The sequence below is a fragment of the Equus caballus genome, chromosome 2 (genome assembly GCF_041296265.1).
Source record: "Equus caballus isolate H_3958 breed thoroughbred chromosome 2, TB-T2T, whole genome shotgun sequence".
NCBI lineage: Eukaryota > Metazoa > Chordata > Mammalia > Perissodactyla > Equidae > Equus > Equus caballus.
This window is the reverse complement of record NC_091685.1, coordinates 62,102,981-62,126,613: the sequence shown is the minus strand read 5'-3', so window position 1 is coordinate 62,126,613 and position 23,633 is coordinate 62,102,981. Positions and strand designations below refer to the sequence as shown.

The window sequence follows — 23,633 nt, the reverse complement described above, 5'->3', positions numbered from 1 at the left end:
GGAGCAGTCTCTCCTACTTCTGCCCAAACACTCAGCCCCCTCCTTGTGGGCCATCGTGTTGCCATAACAGAATCCTCCCAGAGATACTGCATGCACAGCAGTATCCGGTTTATGAGTGTACTCTGGTTCCTCCAGTACACTGCAATTTAGGAGCAGATACTCTAGGTCTGTATTCCTAAGCAACCCAACAAGAGGAGAAAACTGAAAATAAAGGATGCTGTTAAAATAATTTCCTCCCCTCCAGGGGAGGTTTGTCACGGATGTCCTCATGCAGTCAGTTTAACTGGTGGATTTAGCTTTTTGTTCTCTTTTAAATATTTCACCCTAGGATTTTAAGAGGGAAAACACTAGTGGAATTTAGTTGCTCCTGACATTAGAAGATAAACCTGAGACCTCAACATGTGTTTTTTTTTTTTTTAAGATTGGCACCTGAGCTAACAACTGTTGCCAATCTTTTTTTTTTTTTCTGCTTTTTCTCCCCCAACCCCCCTAGTACATAGTTGTATATTATAGTCGTGGTTCCTTCTAGTTGTGGCATGTGGGACGCCACCTCAGCGTGGCCTGATGAGTGGTGTCATGTCCACGCCCAGGATCCAAACTGGCAAAACCCTTGGCCTCCAAAGCAGAGTGCGCGAACTTAACCACTTGGCCATGGGGCTGGCCCCTCAACATGTGTTTTTAAAATCTCAGTCCTCACAAAGGTATCCAGTGACCTAAATAGTCATGAAGAGGTTGGGATGTGAGATTGGATAACCTGGGTTCAAACTCTGACTCAACTTAACCTCTCAGTTCCTTAGTTTCATCATGTGAAAACTGGAGGTAACCAGACACCTTAGGATAAATGGAGATAATAACCTACCTCATAACATGGTTATGAGATTAAATGAGCAAATGTGTAAAACACTTAGAATAGGGTCTGGCACATACTTAGCAGTTGAGAGCTGCTGATGCTTTACGTGGCTCTGCTGCTAAATAGCTGTGAGACTTTAGATAAAGCCATTCCACTTCTGTGAACGGAAACCAGGACACCTGCATAGTTTTTTCAAAGTTTTTCCCAATTCTGACATCCAGTGATCACAGTTTGTGTCACCAGCAAAAGCAGAGAGTCTTGCACACAGTAGGGACTGCTGATTCAGGATGCTGCTGTTGACCAATGACCAAGAGCCTGGGTGTGGTACTAGGAGCTTTGCCTCGTGTTAAGAGTCTGGAGAAAAAGAAGATTGAAGAGTCATAATGTTTGAAGTTTAGAAAAGGTTATTTCAGAGAGGAGCAGATCTTGAAAAATTGTTCCTAGAATTAGTAATCAATCATACACAATAAAATTGTATTATCATGTTCCAGAGATGGCTTGTGTACTTTTATGTTCAACATTAAAGATGGTGTCAGATATTGACTCATGTCCACCGTGAATATGATCTTAGCGACAGCAGAGCTATTTGAATTGGGCAAAAGATGACTGACTGTTTGTGGTGGGGATTGTCGCATCTCCCTTCAAGGTTTCAAAAAGAAAATGCAGCTTCTTACAGTGGCCTGTGACACCCATCCCTTTCCCTAGCCATGGAGGACCGAGCAAGATGGATTCAGTCACTCTGAAAGCCTGATGCCCCCGGGCAGAGGGAAGCCCGCCTGCTCTGGGTGCTGTCTGTCCTTGTTTGTGGGTGTAACTTGGGTGGGTTTCTTTTGCCAGGGAACAGGCTGGGGAAGATGGGAGATTTTGGTTTCTATGGATACTGGGCTAGCTGGGATTTGCATAATGTATTTCAGAGACAGACAGTCTGGGAACAATGTGGACCGAGAAGGAGTATAAAGGCCCATGGAAACGAGTTGGGGGGTCTGCTTGTCAGACTGGGGACTGGGGTCTGGGACCCTCCCCCACTCTCTGGAGAGGGCAACATGGAGCCCTGAGCATCGAGGAAGGTGGTGTGTGAGCAGCGCCCCCACAGGGCACAGCGCGTACTTGGGCTCAGCAAATTTTCATGCTCTTTGCCTCCCCCTTCAACTCAGCTTTTGGCAAAAGGGTCCTTCAGTAACTATACCCAACATGTGAAACTCCCGTGTTTACCTACAGAACGTTTCGCAGACACCCTCTCCTTTTAATCGCTGCTACTGCCTGCCACCCTCTGAGACAGACTCAAGAGGTCAGGAGACTTGTCCATGGTCATGTGACCTCAATCCCTGGTGTCTTGGAGTTACCCAAAACATCTTCTGGGTTTGCAGCACTAAATGTGGCCTAGTTGAGACAGTTCAGTTTGTGAGGGCCTGAACTACGGGAGGGGTTGTGGGGATGAAGAGGAGAAATGGGCATTAGAAATACTGGAGGAGGTAGGGTGGCCAGGCAGTGTTGTGGAGGAAAGTACCAGGTGAGGGAAATCAGGAGTCTGATGCCTGCCAGGTTTCTGGCTTGAGTGATGTGCTAGTCTCTGAGGCCTGGACTAGAGGAGAGCAGCTGGGTTCAGTGTTGTGTCTGTGGGACGTTGGGGTGGAAGTATAGAGAGGCTGTTAGATATAGCTGTGTAGCTCAGGATCTGGGTGGGAGACGTGGAGTCGAGAATCGTCGGCAGAGTTGTCGTGCTGAGTCTGGGCTCTCACGTGGAGCATGTCTAGAATAAAAGAAGGAGGCAGGGACAGAGTCCTGGGGACACTGATGCACTTTAGAGGTGGGCCGAGGATTCTAGGTTAGAGATATGAGGAGTGAATAGAGAAGCACAAGCAGAACCAGGGAAAGGTGGTGTCTCAGAAGTCAAAAAACCATGCTGAAGGTAGAAGGGAGTGAGCAATAGTGTGAAAAGCTCCAGAAAGTCAGGTAAAATGGGGATGGACAATAAATCACCAACTCCAGTTTAATCATGGCACAGCTTCTCCCAATATCAGTGAAGACAGAAGAAAAGATGGAAATTCACATCAGCAACAAGTACTAGATGACCAACCTCTTGACAGAAATTAGGAGGATTTTCTAATTACAAATGATAATTATAAAGCCAGTGGAGCCAGACTCTTAGCAGCCACCCAGACTCTGCCTCTTGACATGCCTACCCAAGAGACATCCCTCTGTCTCTTCCTCTATCTCTGTCTACTGTGTGGACCAAACACTACGGAGGTTCTGATGTTGGACTCTTGGGTTCTAATGAGGTGATCTTGTTGGTGCTACAAAGTCATGCCCTCAGGTCACTTCTTGCTTTATTCCCTTTTGCTCTCTGCCTGGCCTTGGCTGTGGGGATTAAAAGGAATGCCACACTGGAGCTCCACAGATGACAGCACGGTGGTGACAGGAAGCTTACTGAGATTAATATTTGTTGAGTGAATGCATTAAGAAATGAATCCATCTCCAAGGAGAAAGTGAATTTGGGAAACAAAAATTGAGGTTGGGAGATCCAGCCATTCTCCTCACCTGGAGATGATCTCTTCACTGTTGAGACCGAGGATGGGGCATTACTTTAATTGAGGGGCTTTCCTTACCTGTCCTAACCCTCTGCTGTTCCCAAGCTGCTCTTTGAGGGGGCCAAGAATACGGTTTTCTTCTGTCCTTCATCTTGCCCTCCCCATTCAGTTATGGCACATCCCAGAAAACAAGCAGCAGAAAGGAGGGGGACGTGGTGGCAGCATCGTGCATCTGGGAGATGTGGTCCCTACAAACTGGGGGCAGAGACAGGAAGGACCTCTAGCAGGGTGCGGGCAGGTTTGCAGTTTGTGGTTTGTGTTTCTGTTTTTGTTAGTCCACTTTTTCATGGTTTCAGGGGAGCCGTGGGCCTAGACTATCCCCCTCCACACAGCTGAACCAGCCCACTTTGAGGTCCTAGGGAACCTGGGAGGTGCTGGGAGCTGGGAAACCCAAACTTCCTCTGTTGTATACTTGTCGTCACCTGAGTGGATGTTGTGGGGAGCAGAGGAAATTCATGTGTCTTGTCACATGTCACTTCTTTGAGGATGGGTCTCTTGATTAAAAAACAACATGGGGGCATGACGAAATACCACAGAACAATGGAGAAGAATCTTCCTAAGAGTCAATGAGAGCATATACCCCTTTAAAAGGCCATCTGCAACATCCAGAAGAGAACTTTGACATCCTCAATACGGAGCCATCTCTATTTAAACAGGAGCGGAGAGAGCAAGAGGAGAGTTAGCCCAAATGGAAAGGGAGGAGTGGGAGAGAGAAAGCAGAACTGAAGAAAACTGAAAAGTCAGCAGAAGACTTGAAACCCACAGCAGAGACGGTTAAGACCAGAACTGTCACTAAGACTGAGCACAACTGAGCAAGGAATGTGGACGATAAACTTGAGAAACCTTGCCGGAAGACAGAGGTGGGGGACATTTTTTAAAGAAAGAAAAATAAAGCTATACAGAGGACAGAAGATAAAAATCTAGCTTAAGAATTGTAGGAAAAATCAGAACAAATAAGAACCAGAATGACTGGCACCATTGGAGACTGAAAGTATGTATCATGTTCTGGACAAATTCACGGCAAATACTTTGAGTTATAGGATATAAAGTACATTCTAACATCGAGAGCGCCAAAGGACAACAGAGCAAACACCTAGTTATGTACAATGACATAAAAATCAGTCTGTTACCAAAAGACGCATACTGGGGAGACATGGACAGCAGCTCGAGCAAATCTCCTGAATCATCTGAGAATTTTATACACTCACACGTTGCAGGAAGGTGAAAAATGAATGTGAAGATTCAGAAAATAAACCAATCATGGACACTACTTGATTGATTATATAATTTTGTTGAAGATGTATTATGTTTCAAGTGTGAAAAATTATTCTTGGAAGAGAATATATAATGTTAAATGTAATTTAATAACAATAATCGCATTATATAGCTCCAGGTTATATGAACCAATCCCAGAAAATTCGGTGGCAAGGGAAGTAAAATTTCTTAAATCCCTCATATGAGGAAAAGGAATGGGAAGGAACAGAATTTTAAAAATATATTGTTTCACTCTGTAGTTTTGATATTGAGATAAATACATAATCAAAGTCTGCTAAAACACTAGGAGACTTTAAAACAGCCTATAGTCCTTCCAAAACATGAAAAAATAGAAGGGAAAAAAGAGAGTGCATGTGGCAAAAATGAACATAAATCGAACAGGAAGCCATAAAATTCAACGTAATAGTCACTATGTCAACAAATATATTCCTGTTAAAAAATTAAGATTTGCAAATAAGATTTAAAAAGCTATAATCAACTGCTTATAAAAACATTTCACACAAAATGAGAAAATGAATCTCAGGAGAACGGAGTCCGGTTTCTAACGAGGCACCCAATGGGAAAGAAAACGAGACTGGCAACAATAACTTCACACAGAAATGCAAAGGAAAAGGACAAATGGGATTTAAAGGCATATTTCAAACTGACAAAAGCATCACGATATATAAGGCACGTTGTTGGACACACACTGCAAGTTCGCCGCTGTCATAATTGCCCACAAACCCAGGAGAGTCAGCTGACAACAGAACCAATAAGAGATCTGGGAAAGCGAACCCAGATGACAGTTTACAAAAATCAAGTTTTTATGCCAGCAATATCCAGGTATAAAATATAACAGAAGTAAGATCTTATTCACAAAAGCAACTAAAATATCAAACTACCTTGAATTAAATTTTAAAACAGGACTAGAAAACTTCACTGAAATAAAAAAAAATGTTTAGAGAAAGCAGTCGTACATCAAAATGCCTACATATTTGGTTTTGAAATTAGACAAAGCGCTATATATATACAATGGAATACTACAGAGCCATAAAAAAAGACAAAATTGTCCCATTCACAACCACATGGATGGATCTTGAGGGCATTACATTAAGCGAAATAAGCCAGACAGAGAAAGACAAACACTGTATGATTACACTCATATGTGGAAGATAAACAAACTTAGGGACAAAGAGAACAAATTAGAGGGAAGAGGGGTGGAGGGTGGGCACAAGGGGTGAAGGGGCACACTTATATGGTGTATGACAATAACGTACAACTGAAATTTCACAATGTTATAAGCTATTATGACCACAATAAAAACAACAACAACAAAAACATTATCATGACCAAATAGGGTTTATATTGGGAATGCAAGTATGTTTTAACATCAGAATGTAATTCCCCACGTCAACAGATTAAAGGAGTAAAATACTTATCTCAGTAAAAAGAAAATTAGACAAAGTAATTTTAATTTAATTTGGAATAACAAGAAAGGAGTAATCCAAATATTTAGCGGAAAAAATGATTCATATCATTAAGATTGCATTTTGAGGAAATATTCAGATATTGGGACGAGAATTTGTGTACAAAAGATCCTTGTTCATCACAAAATTAGCTAAAATCAAGAATAGTTGGAAATAATCTAAATATACAAGAGAAGGGGAATAGTTAAGTTATTCCATATGCTGGAATACTATGAAGCCACTGGAAAAAAAAAAACCAGAATATTTAAAGACACGTGGAAATGCTTCCTTGACAAAAGCCAAATTAGAAAAATAAACTATAATCAGTGCAACTCCAAATCTGTAAATCCATCGTATTTTTGAAGCGAACACCCAATATTGTTAACCATGGCTATCTTGGGATGATGTGTTTACACTTGACTTTTGTTTTCTTCCTCCTCCTCCCCACTGTTCCTCCTCCTTTGTTCTAAAAACAGGACGCATTACACTTCGAATCATAAAAGGGTAGCGTTGAAGGAGATGAGTGTCTGTTACATGTGGCTATAGGTGGTTACTGGTGCCACTGAAGTAGGGTTTTATTTTCAGAACTGTGAGGCTATGAGGTGGAAGCCTGAACAGACAAGGGAGAGAGGGCGACACCGCTGGGCTGGGTCCCCAGAGAGAGGACAGACCTGGGGACAAACGGAAGCAATCGCAGTGACTCGTGAATCCTCGATTGTTTTCAGCAGGACGCAGGGCCACCTGCTGAAAAACGAGCAGCAGAGGTGTCCAGAAAAAAAGTGGTGAAGCTCTGGAACACGGGTCTTCGCAGAAGAAGCCAGAGACCTTCTAAAAGCTGCGCCGCCCAGAACTCGCGGACTCGGAAGACACCCTGGGGTGGCGCGCGCCCGCAGACCAAGCACAGCGGAGCAGGTCGGCTTTTGCAGGGCGGGGGCCGCGGTCCTCAGCTGGCCACGCCCAGGGCGCAAGCGCCCACCCGGTGATGCCTCAGTGATGCATCCGGGTCTTAAGGAACTGCCTAACCAGGGACGCTACTATTGGCTCCGGCTACTGGCATGATGTCACCATCAGCCAATCTGAAGTCAGTTGCTCCTCCCAGGCTAAGGAGTTAATTAGGAGTTAATTAACTTTTCCTAAAGTGTAGGGCCGTGCAAAAGCAGTGTCCCTCACCTCTTTGGGGCACTCTCTGCTGGGATAAGGGGTGAGGAGGTGGAAGTGGAAATAAGCTTAATAACAGCAGATAGTGCTAGGTTTTGGAGATATGGTATTTTAAGGTACTGTATATTCACTCAGTAAATTGTAGAAAGAATCACCCAGAACTCCGCTACGTAGAGAATTACTATTAAACATTTTGATGCAGTTTCTTTCTATATTTTTAAAATCAAGTGTGAGATTTTTATGGAAATCAACTCTATATTTTTTGCAGCAATTTTTTTATTCACTTACTGTGAGAATTTTCTTTTATTAAATAGTTTCAAATGCATAGCATTTAATGGCTGCAAAACTTTTCAGTGGCTGACATTCTGTAAGTTAGCCAAATTCCAGTATATAAATCTATGCTATCATTTTACTGCCTGCAAGCAATTGTATTATATGGGTATATTATAATTTATTTTAGAAGTACTCAGGTCACTATTGGAAACAATGCTACAATGAACACTATTGTATATACATTGTATTGTAGGACCCTTGCCCAATTAATTCTTAGGAAAAATTCCTGAAAGTGAAATTCCTGTCAAAGATTAAAAAACGGGGGCACCCCATGTCGGAGTGGTTAAGTTTGCACGCTCTGCTTTGGTTCGGATCCTGGGTGTGGACCTACACAATGCTCATCAAGCCATGCTGTGGCAGCATCCCACATAGAAGAACCAGAATGACTTACAGCTAGGATACACAACTATGTACTGGGGCTTTGGGGAGGGAAAAAAACAGAGAGAGAAAGATTGGCAACAGGTGTTAGCTCAGGGCCACTGTCACCTCACCAAAAAAAAAAAAGATTAAAATACATGTCCCCAGAGTGCTCTCCAGAAATGTTGTAAGCAGTCTATGAGAGCGTCCAGTTCTTCACACTCTAAACAAGCTTGGCTGCTTTTGGTCTTTTACATCTTTGGTGATCTAGTACAAAATGATAGTTTGTGAATCTTTTTTTAATTCATTTTCTTCATTATTAGTAATATTGACTATGTTTTCATGTATTCCATGACCTCAGATTCTTTTCTGAATTATCTGTCTTCTTTGCCCATTTTTATATCAGGGTGTTTGTCTTTTTCTAATCCATTTGCAAGATCTTTAATTTCAACTTGACAGTATTATCTTGACTCTTTTTTCACAGGTACATAAGTGGATGTATAGTTTTCTTTTACTGTGCTATTTTTGTCAGGCTTTTGTTTCAGTGTTTGGTTACTTCTGTAGTGCATTTGGACAGCTTTCCTATTTTTTCTATGCCATGGAATCGTTTATGTAGTATGTTCCTGGGAAGTTTAAAGAATCAGAGCCATTTTGGGAGATAGTTCTTTGACTGCTTTTAAAATGTTCAAATAATTAAAATTTTAAAAATTAGTAATATTCACTGGTGTACAAATGCTAAATTCAAAAGGAAGATGGTACAAGTTAAGTTTGTGTCTCCTCCCAGCCTCCAACCATCTGCTTCCTCTTCCAATAAGCAGCCACTATTACTGGTTTATTATGAATCTTTCCAGAGATACACTAAAAACGAACACATTCTTTCTTTTAAAACCACAAAATAGTCACAGACTATAAATATCTTTATCTTGCTTTTTTAAAACATAATATATTTGGAAGATTATATCTCGTATAATACAGTGTTACCTCATTCTTTCTAAGAGATGTATATTGTCACGTTGTGTGGAACTTATAATCTACTTAGCTACCTCATTTTTGAGAGAAATTAAGGTTATTTCTAATACTTACTATTAAAAATAATGCTACAATAACTATCCTTACACATAATATCAAATCTGTGAGTTGTTTCCTTTTATTAAGCAAGGTTAGCCCATTGGTAATAATTACCATGACAGATAAGCTTAGATTTGATTCTGTCTTTGAATTTATATTATGAATTCTGTTTGTATTGCTTCTTCTGAATTTTTTATATTTTGTTATATATCTGTGTTTGTGTGCATGAATGTGGCTTTTTTTTGATAATTTGGAAGGGTTTAATTTTGGGTCTAGTGGTTACCTCTATAACTATAAAATTTATTTAAGCTGTTCTTATCCTTTGAAGTAAAAAATGGGGTCTGTATAATTTCTGCTGTTTGTAATTGTTGATGCTTTCCTTGTGGTTTTGTGTATAACCATTTAAAAAAATATTCTGTGCTCCATGTGGGGGTTTAAAAAATATATTCATAAATTCTTTGATGCTCCACCTCTGAAGAGAGGGATATAAATCCTCTCCCCCTAAGTATGGGCTGGACTCAGCAACTCAATCCGAAGGGAAGAATAAAGTGGAGGTGATGGTGTGCAACTCTAGAAAATAGGTCCTATAAAGGTGCTGCAGCTTCCCTCCTGGTTGCTCTCTCCATCTTGGGTCACTTGCTCTGCTTCATCACCAGGACATTCTTGGAAGTAGATCTGCTGGCCCCAGTCAAACCTTCAGATGACGCTTTGGCTTCAGCCCCATGAGAGATGCAGAGCCAGGACCACCCAGCTAAGCCACTCCAGGGTTCCTGACTCACAGGCACTCTGTCAGGAAATAAATGTTTATCATTTTAAGTTTTGAAGTAATATGTTTCACAATAGGTGACTAGTGCAGACTATTTGTGTTTTCCAGTGAATTCTATTTTATTTGATATAATCTTGCTACTTTCATTTTATTTTCCTGTCCATTTGTCTACTATACACTGGTCCATCTTTTTAGTTTTAACTCTCTGTGTCTTTTTTTTTAGATATATCTGTAGTAAAATAGTGAGATGAGATTTTTCAGATGTTTTTAATAGAAAAATCTAAAACTTTAGTATCGCTCTGTTTTATGTGTTTTACACTTCTTTGTTTAATTTTTCCCTCTATCTTTTGTTGTGTAAAGCATATTTTCTTTGCATTTTTTTCCTCTAGAAATTTGGTGAGTACTTATACTATTGGTGGTTTTAGTAGGTGTTATCTTTAGTTTTATTAAAGAATATAGCTGACAATCCCCACCCATTTTATGAAATTGGCATTGCAGATCAAAACCTGAGAGGGATGTTATAAGCAAGATAATTACAAACCAATTTCATTCATAACCAAAGATCCTAAACAAAAGTCCTAAATAAATAGTGAAGCAAATTTTGTTTAGAAATAGTATATATATATAACACAACCAGGTTAAGTTTATTTCATACTTTGCTTTTAAAGTTCAAAATCAGTCATTTATTTCATCACATTAACAAGAGAAAAAAGCATAGATCATCTCAGTAGACGCAGAAACATCATCTGATAAAATTCAACAGCAATTCATTAAAAAATTCTTTGAAAACTAGGAATAGAAGAAACTTTCTCAATCTGATAATGGCTATATACAAAAAACTTAGGGAAAACAATATACGTAATGGTGAAATGTTGAAAGCTTTTCTCTTGAAGTCAGGAACAAGACAAAGATGTCCACAATCATCACTTCTATTTGGCCTCTTTTTTAGTGGCCCCAGACAATGGAATAGGCAAGATAAAGAAAGGGTATAGGGATTGAAAAGGAAAAAAATAAAACTGTCATTACTTGCAGATGATATGATTATTTTGTAAGTCAAAGCAATCCACATAAATTATTATTAATAAATGAGTCTAGCAAGAAACTAGAATGTGAAATTTAACAAAAGATACTTTCAACAAAAGATTTTTTCAATAACATTGAAAAGTTAAATATTTAGCGATGAGTATAACAAAATATTTGCAAGACTCTACACAGAAAATCATAAAACATTTTTGAAAAAATTAAAGAAGGCCTAAATAATGAGAGGTATACCATGTTCATGCATTGTAATATTCAATATCGCGAAGACGTCAGTTCTCCCCCAATTGGTCTATAGACACAACACAATCCCAGTCAAAATTCCACATGGTTTTCAAAAATAATATTGGGTAGATTGTAGATCCAAATGTGAAAGGCAAATAATGTGTCTAGAAGATAAACTAAGTAAATATTTTCATGACCTTGGTGTAGGGAAATAAAGAAGACTCACAGAGAAAAACCTAACTATAATGATGAGATTGATGAAATTGACTATGTTAAGGTTAAGAAGTTCTGTTTATCAAAAGAAGTCATTAAGAAAGTAATGATACAAGCCACAGGGTAGGAGACGATATTTTCGATAATATAATCCAACAAAGGGCTTGAATTTAGAATATATGAAGAAGTAGAGATGGGTTCTGTTATAGTTCTCTGCCTAGATTCCAGGCCAACATGGAGACAGAAAAGAAACATTTTCACTTACCATATATATTCTTTCCCAGTTCAGAGAACCAGAAGCCTGGGATGGGAGGACGAGGAGGGAACCAGAGCCCTCGTTAGTCACAGCTGGGCGTTTTGCTTCTGCTGAAGTGTCGCTGCTCTGCATTTGTGCGGCTGCCCCCATCAGGAACAAGCTGGGGCTGGCTTGGCTGCTCGCCTCTCTGTAGGGTGGTGCACTGCTCTCTGCTTGTGCAAGGTACCTGGGAGCCGGAATTATGAACAACTTTAATCTTCTAACTTTGTAAATCCATGTTTTAAAAAATTGCTGCAGTGAACATACATTTCTTTTAAAATTAGAAAACAAAACTTGAAGCCTTATAATCAAATGTGCAAAGAAGCAGGGTGGATGTACAGTGATGTAAAATGAGGACTACAGTAAAATCTCTCCTTTATTCAAAATACTCCTGTATTTAAGAATTTAAGAATTCCACTATCCCTGTGGGTTCTGCTTAAAAACTGCTAAATTTATGTTCACCTCTCATGTTAGCTGTCCTCAAGCGTTGTCTCTGTCATGTGCTTTGGGAAACACAGGGGTGAGAACAACAGGGAAAGCCTTCCAGAGATGACATGTGCACTGGGACTCAAAAGATGAGTCGGAGCTGGCCAGACAGAGAGGTGGTGGGCGGTCACCCGAGCCATGGGGAAGGACAGTGTACAGAAATGGTGCGGTGTCTTTGGGGAGCCAATTGTATTTTGTTGTCGCTTGAAAGGAGTTCAGCATGTAGGGCGGTCTGTGTGTGTGTGGCAGGGGTAGGGGACAGGAGGGGACGGGGTGCTCATGAACAGCCTCGGGGACACACAGAGAAGATTGGACTTTTTCCTGTATGTGCTGGGGAGCCATTGAAGGTTTCAAAGGAAGGTGAATTTATGACTGGGAGCAGGTTTCCCCTCTTTCTCTTCTCTCAGTCCTCCAGCCCAGTGAGGTTATTCTCTGTATGAGAAAAGGATGACAGTAATGCCTTGGCTTCTGCAGCCATGATGCTCATTACTTAAGAACTGCAGCCACTCGTGGTCCCTGGAGGACCTGCCTGGCGGCGTCCCTGGGGAGCTGTAGGCGTCATTAGCATCCTCAGAGTCTCCACGGCAGGATGATGTCATACTCAAGGTGGCTTGACTCTCCCTCCCCCAGGGACAGCATTCACCGTGCCTGCTATCAGTGTGCCTCTCCCCAGGTAGAGACCATGCCCACAGGCTGAGGCAGGCCCAAGAGGCAAGCTGAGAAAAATGCCCAGAGATGCTTGTGCTGTTTTCTGATCGTTAAACATGGGGTCGACAGTGGCTTCCACTCTCTCCGTTTCTAGATCAGCTCTGTCAGGGCAGTGGTGAAGTGACACAGTGGCAATAAGCCCTTCTGTGCGGGACCTCTGAGGTGGCTCCTTTGTAGCCTTCCTCAGAGTCCATGAGTGCAGACCTTAAATTATAACAGATTGGGTTCTAACAGCTCATCTGGAGGATAGTTGTTCAAAACTTGAAACACATAACTCATAAAGGAGTAAAAATTTGCTTCTATTGCCTTGGAATGGATCCATCTACTGCCTCTGTCCCAAAAGTTTCCTTCTTCTTTCTTTCCCTCTTCCTGGGATGTTCCCGGTACATTCTGGGCTCACAGCCTTGCTGGGTTAATCCCCAACACCTGCATGTGCATTTTTGTTGAAATGCACCACCCAGTCCACGAAGAGAAGGGAGCAGACAGAGACAGGGCGCTGTCTTCCTTCTTCTTTCCCCTCTCTGGACTCCTTAAGGGCCAGAGTGATAGCCCCGGGAAGGGGCCTTAGATACGACCCAGCTCAACCCTCTCATCTTGCAGGCTGGGAGCTTGAATCCCACCTCCTTTCTCCATCCCTAGGACCTCCTTGCACCAAGTTCTGTGGGGCCGGCCCGTGGCACAGCGGTTAAGTGCGCACGTTCCGCTTTGGCGGCCTGGGTATCCCCTGTTTGGATCCCCTGTGTGGACATGGCATCACTTGGCAAGCCATACTGTGGCAGGCGTCCCACATATAAAGTAGAGGAAGATGGGCACGGATGTTAGCTCAGGGCCAACCTTCCTCAGCAAAAAGAGGAGGACTGGAAGCAGTTAGCTCAGGGCTAATCTTCCTCAAAAAAAAAAAAAAAAAGTTCTGTGACCACATTCTTGTGCAAAGATTGGGATTTCCAAGGCCAGTTCATTCCCCATCATTTGTTCGTTCATGGTTTTTTCATGCCTTCCTTAATTCCATGGTTTTTGAGCAAAGATTGGGATTTCCAAGGCCAGTTCATTCCCCATCATTTGTTCGTTCATGGTTCTTTCACACTTTCCTTAATTCGACAGTTTTTGAGACTCTGCCAGGCCTGAGTCCTTGCCCTCAAGAAACCCACAGTATAATAGAGGGACAGGAAGTAAAATATGTTGTGCATGTTTGGTGTCAACATTCTGCTTGAGGCCTGAGAGGAGTGGGGTGGGATGGGGAAGGCAGGGGGCTTCCCACAGAGGAAGGAAGGATGAGCAGGAGAGGGTGGGGCCTGGAAGGAGGAGGGAGCTGCACCTGCGCTCTCTGGATTGTAAGCTCCTTGAAGGATTTTAGATTCATGGATTTTGTTTCCACGATCTCAACATATGGAGAGTACTTACTCCTGGGTCCCACGTAGCACAGAGTCTTGGAGGCAGAAAACCTGGGTACATCGTCTGGCTCCCTTACACAGCAATGTGACCTTGGCCAAGTTGGTTAACCTCCTTGAGACTCAGTTTCCTCATCAGTAAATGGTGATAGTCATTCCCAACATACAGGTTTATTGTGAAAATTAAATGAGATAATCTCTGTTAAGGGCCTAGCAGAGTACCTGACCCATGTAGGAATCAGTACGGAACAGCTGTTGCTGGTATCGTTTCAGGCTGAGGTTCCAAGAGAATAGGGCCAGCCCCTCCCGCATTCTGAGGTGAGGGTGTGCAAAGGGTGCTGGCAGCCTGTTTCGAAAACCTCAGCTGACTACCCTCTTTCAACCCCTAAGAGCAGCCGGGAAACCAAAGGGCAGGGCTGGATTGGAGGGAGGACTGCTTTGAGGAGCGTTGTTGGGGTGCTGTGGGTCCCACCTTCCCTCCCAATTCCCCCAGCCCCTACCTGTGCTCCCATGACCACGGAGAAAGAAGGACATGCCTTTCTCTTACCCCAGGACTAAGGAAAGGAATTTTGCTGGGACCAGCTGGAATACTTCCTGTGTGGCCTCTAGAGCTCGGTGGGCTGGCGTCTGACTAATGCTTCAGGAGTCAGACTGGGAGGGTCCACACTTGGCTGGCTGCTCTGATGGAGTGGAGAGAGCTGCTGCTTCACAAACAGCCTGGGCCCGCAAGGTGTGTGGGAAGAAAGAGTGTGTGAGAATCTCCTGCAGACCTGTTATGACTTGTTTGATGAGCTGCCTGGAGTTGTCTTAGATTCCGCCCAAAGGGAGGGGAGAGGGATCCCGACATAGAGAAGGTGGCACATCCCTCCCTGGCCCAGCGGCTGATGGAGCAGGGAGCAATCAGCTGCAGAGACCCCCCTGCCCCCACCACAGGGGAACTGCGAGCCAGAGAGGCCAGAAAGGGGCGGCCACCGGGGGGGATCCTTGAAGAACTCTCCAAAGTGCTTGGAGGGAAATGTCAGCTCTGAACACCAGCGAGGCCCGGAGAGCCCCAGTTCGTCCTCAGGACTGAGGCATCCTCAGAAGACTCTTTCCCGCTCCCATTCTGTCAGGAGGGGAAGAAGGCAAGGCACAGGGCTGGAGAAGGAGCTGACCCCAGCCCCAAACACCCTCGCCCCTTGGAGGGGGCGAAAGCGATAACTTCTAACAAAGTTGGAGGTTTCCATGGGACATACTGGTTATTGAATGGAGGCTGCTTTGGGAACTGAGAAGAGCGTAAGCAGAAAAGTCACAGGATTTGCCTGGGTTTTCATCCGAGACACTCGGTTGCCTCTCACACGTCTTGCTTGCTCAACTTCTTGAGGATGTTGTCATTAGAGTTCACTGAATACACCACTCAGTAAACCCAGCATCTTACACCAGCTGAGCTCTCGGCCTGAGATGCCTCCCGCTCCTGCTCTTCCGTGGTCCCGTTCCCTCATCCAACTGCAGGCCGTTCAGTCTCCTTTTGAGGGTCTCTCCTGAGCCTGCCTCTACCTGCTTTCCTTTGTGGAGAGAGAAGGGGTGCACCTGAGCGATTCCCAGAGGACAGTACCCACCAATGCCCCAGCTTTGGGGGAAGATGCTGTTCTTTTACAATATTTTTTTTTTGGCCATTCCCACATAGTAGGATTTTTAAAATCAAATTTATTGAGATATAATTTACCAACAATAAAATAAACTCATTTTAAGTTCAATGAGTTTTGACAAATATACAAACCCATGCAATCACTACTGCAATCAAGACATGGAACATTCCCATGGCCCCAGAGTTCCCTGTGCCCCCCCATAACCCTCACCCTGGCCCAGCCCCGGGCACCCCCTGATCTGCTTCTGTCACTGCAGGTGAGATTCGTCCTCCCTACAGCTTCATATAAATGGAATCGTACATGACGATGCAAGTGTAATCAAGAAAAATCTGTCTAGATGAGGAAAAGCCAATTTCCTTCTAGAAAATAAAGTCAGTTTAAAATGTGAATTGTTTCCTTCTAACAAGTAAACCAATATTCCTTCTCTTTAGAAAGTAAACACACCGAAATATAATCTTTTTGACAATATATTCCAATTAGCTCAAAATCTCTGTGCCTGCCCCCTGGCCATCCCTCCTTCAGTTCGTCTGTTGCCCTTTCCTTTGATGTCTTATTTATTTTGCTATAATATGAAAATGCTATTGGCATTCTGCTTATGGGTGTCTCTCATTTCCTTGGATTTTGGATACGGATTGATTTTTCATGGGCTAATACATCTTCAAGATTACTTTGCCTGAATTTGGCCTGTTCATTGATCTAAGATGGTTTTGAAGCCATTGAGAAGGATGAGGCAGATCTCAAACTACGAGGCGAATGGAAGTCACTGTGCCTTTCTGCACTTTCTGTCACTGAGGCGGGGTTGCATGATTTTCTTTTGCTCTTCTTTTTAGCCTACTTTTGTGGTCTTCCAAGTCCCCTCAGTCCCTTCAACCTCAATTCTGTAGGGGAGGGGCAAGTTGGCCCTTTCCCTACTGTTCTCTCTGAGCTCCTGAGAGGGGCAAGGAGGAAATGTGCCAGGATGGCCCAGAGGTGCTTCCAGATCCCTGGTTCCAGCACCTTCCACACACAGAGAAGCATGCAGCAGATAGAACTGGACAGCTGGCTGGCCCAGACCTTGGCCAAGGGGGCAGGTGGCCCCCTCACCTCCCAGCCCCTTGCCCTTCTGACACCCTGTGTTCAAAGCATCACCTGTTAGCTCCCTGCTCCAACACCAGGGGAGGCATCTTTTCGGGGGCTCAGGCCATGGGAGTTCTGCCTGGGGGAAGAGAGACCCAGCGCTAGAGGCCAAGATATGCATAAGGCAAATATTCTTCCTGTCTCCAGCTTTTCTCTTTTTTGCCTAACACGATTCAAATGTTCTGCCATTGGCAATTACCTTTGGTTCAAAGACATTTTTGCAATGAGCACAATATTGCTGTTTTATTATTAGTCACTAACCCTGCTGGAGTACCCACATGGGATGTCTGCTCAGCTCTCCACGATGCCTCACTCTGACAACAGTACCCCTATTCCATGCAGATTCACACTATGCAACCTGCCCCCTGGCCAAAATCCTTGACATCAGACATGCACACCTGACTGAAATTGGGCCAGATGGATTCTCTTGCTTTGACATTTGAAGTTGGGATTGAAAGAAGGCTAATCTGTCTCTCTCACCTCGAGAAACACAGGATGGCCAGTGTTCAGAAAGCAGAGAGTCTGTCATGGAGCTGGAAGGAAATACATTTGTAGATGGATGCAGATGTGGACAGGAGTGATCACGCAGTGCTAGGGGCAGGAGGCACATCCACAGACAGAGAGGGAAAGGGGTGGGGAGGAGGGAGGGAGAGGGAGGCAGAGAGGGAGAAAGAGAGAGGGAGATGGGGAGAGGGAGTCAGGGAGAGAGGAAGAGAGAGAATGGCTGCCCAGATTCTGTGGGCTTCCAGTTCCAGGTTCCAGCCCAGCTGTTCCTTTGTGGTGTTTTCTGTGTGATATCCCTATAAACTTGAATGAACTTCCTGTTTTTGCTTAAGATAATTTGGAGCAATTTCCTGTTAATTTGCAGCCAAAAGACTCTGAATAAGATGCAACCTGGTACCAGGAAATGAGGCTGCACATGACCACACAACTGGTCGCCTCAGGGCTCGGGAACAACAGGATCCCACCATTCCAGGGCTGGGAGGGATGTTAGTGGAACACAGGCTGAAACAGCTGGTGAATGGGTGTCAGTTGTTTTGGGGATTTGGACAATTTTCCTCCTGAGGCTGAGGCTTTAGGGGGCTCAAAAGGCCACGTTGAAGGACGTGAGACTGTGCTGGCTCCTCCCTGGGAAGTCAGTAAGGTGCCTGGGAGATGTGAACCAGTCTGAGGCGGCCTGGCTTAAAGTGGATAGGGGAAAACAGGTCAGTTATGCAACTCTGCTCCTGGAAGTCCTTTCTGCTTATAGTATAGGAGCTGGGACCACTTCGGGATCGTTCCCAAAATTCATCCTAGGGCTCAGTGAGCTGCAGCACTTAACATTGTGCGGCAATCTCCACCGAGAGCTAAATGTGGTGCACCAGCTATGAAACCGTGAGAGCCTGGCGACTGAAAAGAGGATAGCTGGGATGCACCAGGGGCATTGGGGACCCCTGCTCCTCTGATGCTTCCGAGTCCATCTGCTCCTCCCTCTTGCTGGACAGAGGTGGCAACATCTGCCGCTGGGAAGCACACTTTGGGACCAGGCTTGGGATGCCCCAGTGGGCTAATGAGGTGAAGCAGACTGTCTCTGCTGCCCTCTAGACCCTTAGGCAGAATCCATTAGGCAGAGATCATGGGCACAGCCCTCAGGTGTCCTTCTAAGGAACTGAAGCCGCCCAGATGTGGCCTGCCACCGGCTGCCCAGCTTAGCCAGCTGTCTAGAAAAGGCTTCCAGCAAATCAAATCTCCCTATATTAAATACACGGGCTGCCAAGATTTTACAGGCATTATGCTTCCAGGAAAACCTCAAGCTTGAAGAACTGGGTCTTAGAGTGACACAAACCACACCACAGTCCCTCAGGCAAGCCCAGGCCCAAGCTCAGGGGCTGCCAGCTCGATTCAGAAGGTGTCACACACCCCATAGCCAGGTCCTCCTCAATCTCCTCCTAGAGGTGGCTCTGGAGGACCCCGGACAAGGGCCATGTCTCTGGGTCCAGAACGTGAGGTGTTCTACTGGACAACCAATGAGCTCCTCCAGGTGCCTGCAGGAATCAACACGTGATGGCTACAAGTGTTGTCACATATCCAGTGACTAGCACATGGCTGCCATCTTTGAAGTCCCTTCCTTCGTTTTTAAGTGGGAGCTTTGTGATTCTTGTCCAGTCTCTCTCCCTGTGTTCTATATCAGATGAGATATAGATGGCAGATTTTTATCATTTTCTCTATAGACTGGACCAGCTTGAGAATGACGTGGAAGAGAAAGGGGAATCGACTGGGATCAGGGCCTCAGTGGGTCCACCTTGGCAGGCACGTCTGTACTGTGTGACCTCACTGCCATGGGATGAAGCATGGACTCCCGGCCCAGACAGGCTGGTTGACTTTGTTTCCTGGGAATTTTGAATTGAATCAAAGAGAGAGAGAATGGATTTCTCTGTGTGGCCCAGCTACAAAGGATACCAGCACCGCCAGAAGGCAACGCGTCCTTCACGGCTGTGGGACAGCTACGTGCATGGAGCAGCAGAGATTGTAGTCTACAAAGAGAGAAGAAGGACGCATCTTTGTAAGGAGGGGAGAGAAAGACAGACAGAGGGCCAGGGAGCCAGGGAGACTGATTCGTGCCTTGATTGCTTTCCTGCTCTTGTTTCTTGGGAGGAAGTTTTGCACTCTTTGCTTTAGGTTCAATGAAATATCCGTGACACTCCCCATGCCTTTTAAAAAAAAAAAGTTTTAATTTTGAAATAATTATAGATCCAGAGGAAGTTGCAAAGATAGTACAGAGAGGTCCCATGTCCCCGTCACTGTTTCCCCTATGGTTACAATTTATATAACTATAGTATAATATCAAACCAGGAAACTGACGTTGGAACAATGTGTGCTATTTTATCACCTGCACAGATTTATGTAACCACCACTGCAATCAGGCTCTAGAGCTATCCACCGCACAAAGATCGTATGCTGCCCCCGTATACAGGCACCCTCCTCCCACCGTTCCTGATCCCTGGCAACTACCGATCTGTTTTCCATCTCTATCATTTTGTCATTTTGAGAATATTCTATAAGTGGAAGCACACATTTGTGACCTTTTGAGACTGACATTTTTACTCAGCATAATTCCCTTGGGATGCATCCAAGTTGTTGTGTGTATCAGTTGTTCATTCACTGTGGCTGCTGACTAGTCTTCCACGGTATGGATGGACCACGGTTTGTTTCATCATTCGCCTATCGAGGGACATTCTTGTTGTTTCTGGTTTGGGGCTATTACAAATAAAGCTGCCAGGAGCCTTTGTGTACGGGTGTTTGTGTGGAGCTGTTTTCACGTCTCTGGGAACCTGCTGAGGAGTGCAATTACTAGGTTGTGTGGTGAGTGTATGGGTTTTTTTTAAGAAACTGATAGACTACTTTCTGGAGTGCCTGTACCATTTTATGTCACACCAGCTCTGTATGAGAGTTCCAGTTTCCCTGCATCCTCAGCATTTGATATAGGCATTTTTTAATTTTACCTGTTCTTATAGGTAGATACTGATATTTCATTGCATTCTTAAGTTGCATTTCCCTTATTGCTGGTAACGTTGAACATTTTTTCATGTGTATATGTGTTGTCTGTATATTCTCATTGCTGAAATGCCTCTTCATATCTTTTGCCTGTTTTCAAATTGGTGTGTGTGTGTGTGTGTTTGCTGTCAAGTTTTGATATAAATCCTCGTTTTGTTAACAAGTTTGAAATGGGCTGCTGTTCCTTGCAAACCCCTGGGTAGTCTAGTTTTGGATTTAATGACACTCATAACAATAGCTAACATTTATTGAGCACATATTTGTGTCAGACACTGTTCTAAGTGACTTACAAGTTTCAGTTCACTTGATACATGGTTTTTTCTCGATGAGGAAGAGTGACCCTAGCTAACATCTGTGCCAACCTTCCTCTATTTCGTACGTGGGACGCCGCCTCAGCATGGCTTGATGAGTGGTGTATAGGTCCACACCCAGGGTCTGAACTTGCAAACCCCAGGCCATTGAAGCAGAGCATGCGAACTTAACCACTACACCGCTAGGCCGGCCCCTACATGTCGTTTTTGTAAACATCAAATGTTCTTGTTCTAAACATTAACTGCCATTACAATTTAATTTACAAATAATTGTCAGCATAAACAAACAGCTCTGGCAATGCAGCATTGCCTAAATTCAGGTTGGCTGAGTTTATTTGTATTTCAATTGACTGAAAAAATCTAAGCCACCGGTGTCACAAAGTGCACAAGTCACCATAGCCACTCTTCAAGAGAACTAAGAGTTACATTGTAAAAAATTGCATAGTGCCCGTTTTTATTTAAGTAAACATCTGACACGATTTAGTTCAACACATTCTACAGAAAAAAGTCCCCCAAACCTTAGTCTCCTCCTAAAGAAGAGGCAGAAAATAAATGCTCATTTACTTTCTGTGGTTTAGAAACCGCATCGGCGCGCGAGTGAAGCAGATTGCGGGCGGTGATCAGCTACTCTGAATTCCTGCGTGAGGCCATTTCCTGAGGTTGGGAAAGCGAACAGGGCTTTGTTGAGGGTCCCCAAGGTGACCGTGCAGTTTGCCCTACAGTGGAACTGCCTCTGCGACGGCCAAGGCCCCTTTGGGGACTGGGCACTGTCCTCTGTGCCCCGGAGGCTGCGAGTGTGACATTGCCACGTGGAGTCATTGAGCAGGGATTACCCTCGGATGTCTGGCTTCTGGATGATCAGGCATCGACGCTGCTGCTTCTTTCCACATGCCGAAGTCAACAGGACCATGCGGAATCCCCATTCCCCCACGCAGACAGTCATGTTCCCACCCTTGGAAGAGGTCAATGAATGGACTCCCCACGGTGCAGCCAGGCAGCGCCTGGAGATTCTGGGAATGGCCACAAGAGCCCCGTCAAGTGTCACTACCACAGTGCAGCCTGAATTGTGAAAGGGGGCATCAGCAGAGTGACCTCCGCTCCTTTGACTAACGTCCAGCTGCTGCATTTAGACGGCTTGATCCCAATCGGCTGGCTCAGCCATGCCGACTCAGCAGGCCCAGGGACAGCCTCTGCTTGCCCACCTTTCTCAGCGAAGCTCATGGTGGCTTTGGACTTTGAGGTGTGAGGAACACGCTACCCATCCGCCCTCCCCTCCCTCTGTTCCCTGATGGAGACCCCACCCTCGGAAGCTCCCAGCTCTGACCTTGCTGATTTCTCTCCTGGTTTTGGTCTCTCCTCACCCTTTATCCTTTGGACCTGATACTTGGCACATTTTCCTACAAAACCCGTGTCTCTTTCTTTCTCCCATCACCGTTTTGCTTTATGGCCCCTCAGGGAAGCCCTGGGACTCTCCCATTCATGGAGACCCCAGGGCAGTGGCTCCACCCACTCTCCCTCTCCTTGGTACTATCTCCCTTCCCCAGAAAAGGCCAAATCTAAGCCTCACCACTTAACAGCTAGGCTGTCAGCAGGTCACCTTTCCCATCTGACTCTCGTTCTTTCATAAATGGGCTCCTCAATCTCTTTCTCATAGGACTGTTGTGAGATTTATAGATTGTATCTTCCCCAGGGGGTGTGGGGAGAGGGAAGGGGGAGTTAGTGTTTAATGGGAACGGAGTTTCAGTTTGGGAAGATGAAAAATTCTGGAGATGGATGGTGGGATGGCAGCACAACATCGTGAACATATATATTCATATCGTATATATATACCTTGGGAATGTGTATATATGCAGCCCTCACAGCGTAGTACTCAAATGGTAGCTAGAAATTCTAAAAATGGGGCAGCCCTCCCCATACTCTGTCTCCCAACCTTGATCTCTGCTCTCAGGCCGTGATGTCCTGTTCCTCCCTCCCATGCAATTTTGTCCCAGCCCCACCCTCCTATCAGTCAGTTAGGGGGACTCAGACGGGCTCCCCTCCCCTAGCAGCAGAGGAGCTCTCATTGCCTCCCATCACCATGGCAACTCACTGTCTCCTCCCCGCCTCCCCTCACTTGCCAGAGCCTGCAGATTTGTGGAGTCCCAGACTTCTCAGGGCTGGGAGGGAAGAGGAGAGAGTGACTGGGGGAGGGGAGAGAGGCCCCTGCCTGCAGAGGCAGCCACGCAGTTCAGGTTTGCTCGGATTCCTGGTTCCAGCCGGGTGTGCAGTGTGGCCTCTTTTGTCTCCACACGTTGAGGAAACCATTTCACTATCCTTACGCTCTCCTGATCCCTCTGAAATGGTCCACTGGGGGTCCTGAGGGTCCTGGGTTAGTGGCATGTGGCGTGCATGATAAGCGTGTTGTTCAAACGGAAGACTGGTTCTCATCCTGCTGCCTTGCAGCCCTTCTGGGAGATTGCACGACAGGACCAGTGTGGGTGAGCTTTGAGAACTCCCCACACTGCTGAGGGTCACTCATTATTCTGGCCATCCCAGCATGGTTGGCCAGAGGGGCAACCTAACGGGTGCTCTCCCCTCCTGCTGTGAAGTGGGGGTCTGGAGATACATGTCTATCTGGGACCCCCTGGTGAACAGCATGGGGCACTGGGCAGTGAGGTGCCAACCAGTGGGTCCCAGCTCTGAGGCACAGGCCAGGGGTGAGTGTCAGGGCCTGAGAAGCTGCTTCCACCCAGCACGCCAGCAGAATGATCCCCTGACACATCTTATACACGCACAAACTGCCATGTGCAAATGCTCTTTGGTGCTCTTGTAGTTTAAAACCATAATTTAAAAGCATGGGCTGAATTCAAGG

At 44.9% G+C, this 23,633-nt stretch overlaps 1 long non-coding RNA gene across 1 annotated transcript; it reads right to left on the bottom strand.

Annotated features, from left to right (window-relative positions):
- Nucleotides 1-5,320: 5,320 nt before the first annotated feature.
- On the bottom strand, nt 5,321-11,798 carry LOC138921699 (uncharacterized). Its single transcript, XR_011434501.1, has 2 exons — nt 11,582-11,798; nt 5,321-9,860 (listed from the first exon to the last, which is right to left on the bottom strand). It is a non-coding gene; the product is annotated as an uncharacterized lncRNA (long non-coding RNA).
- Nucleotides 11,799-23,633: the final 11,835 nt, after the last annotated feature.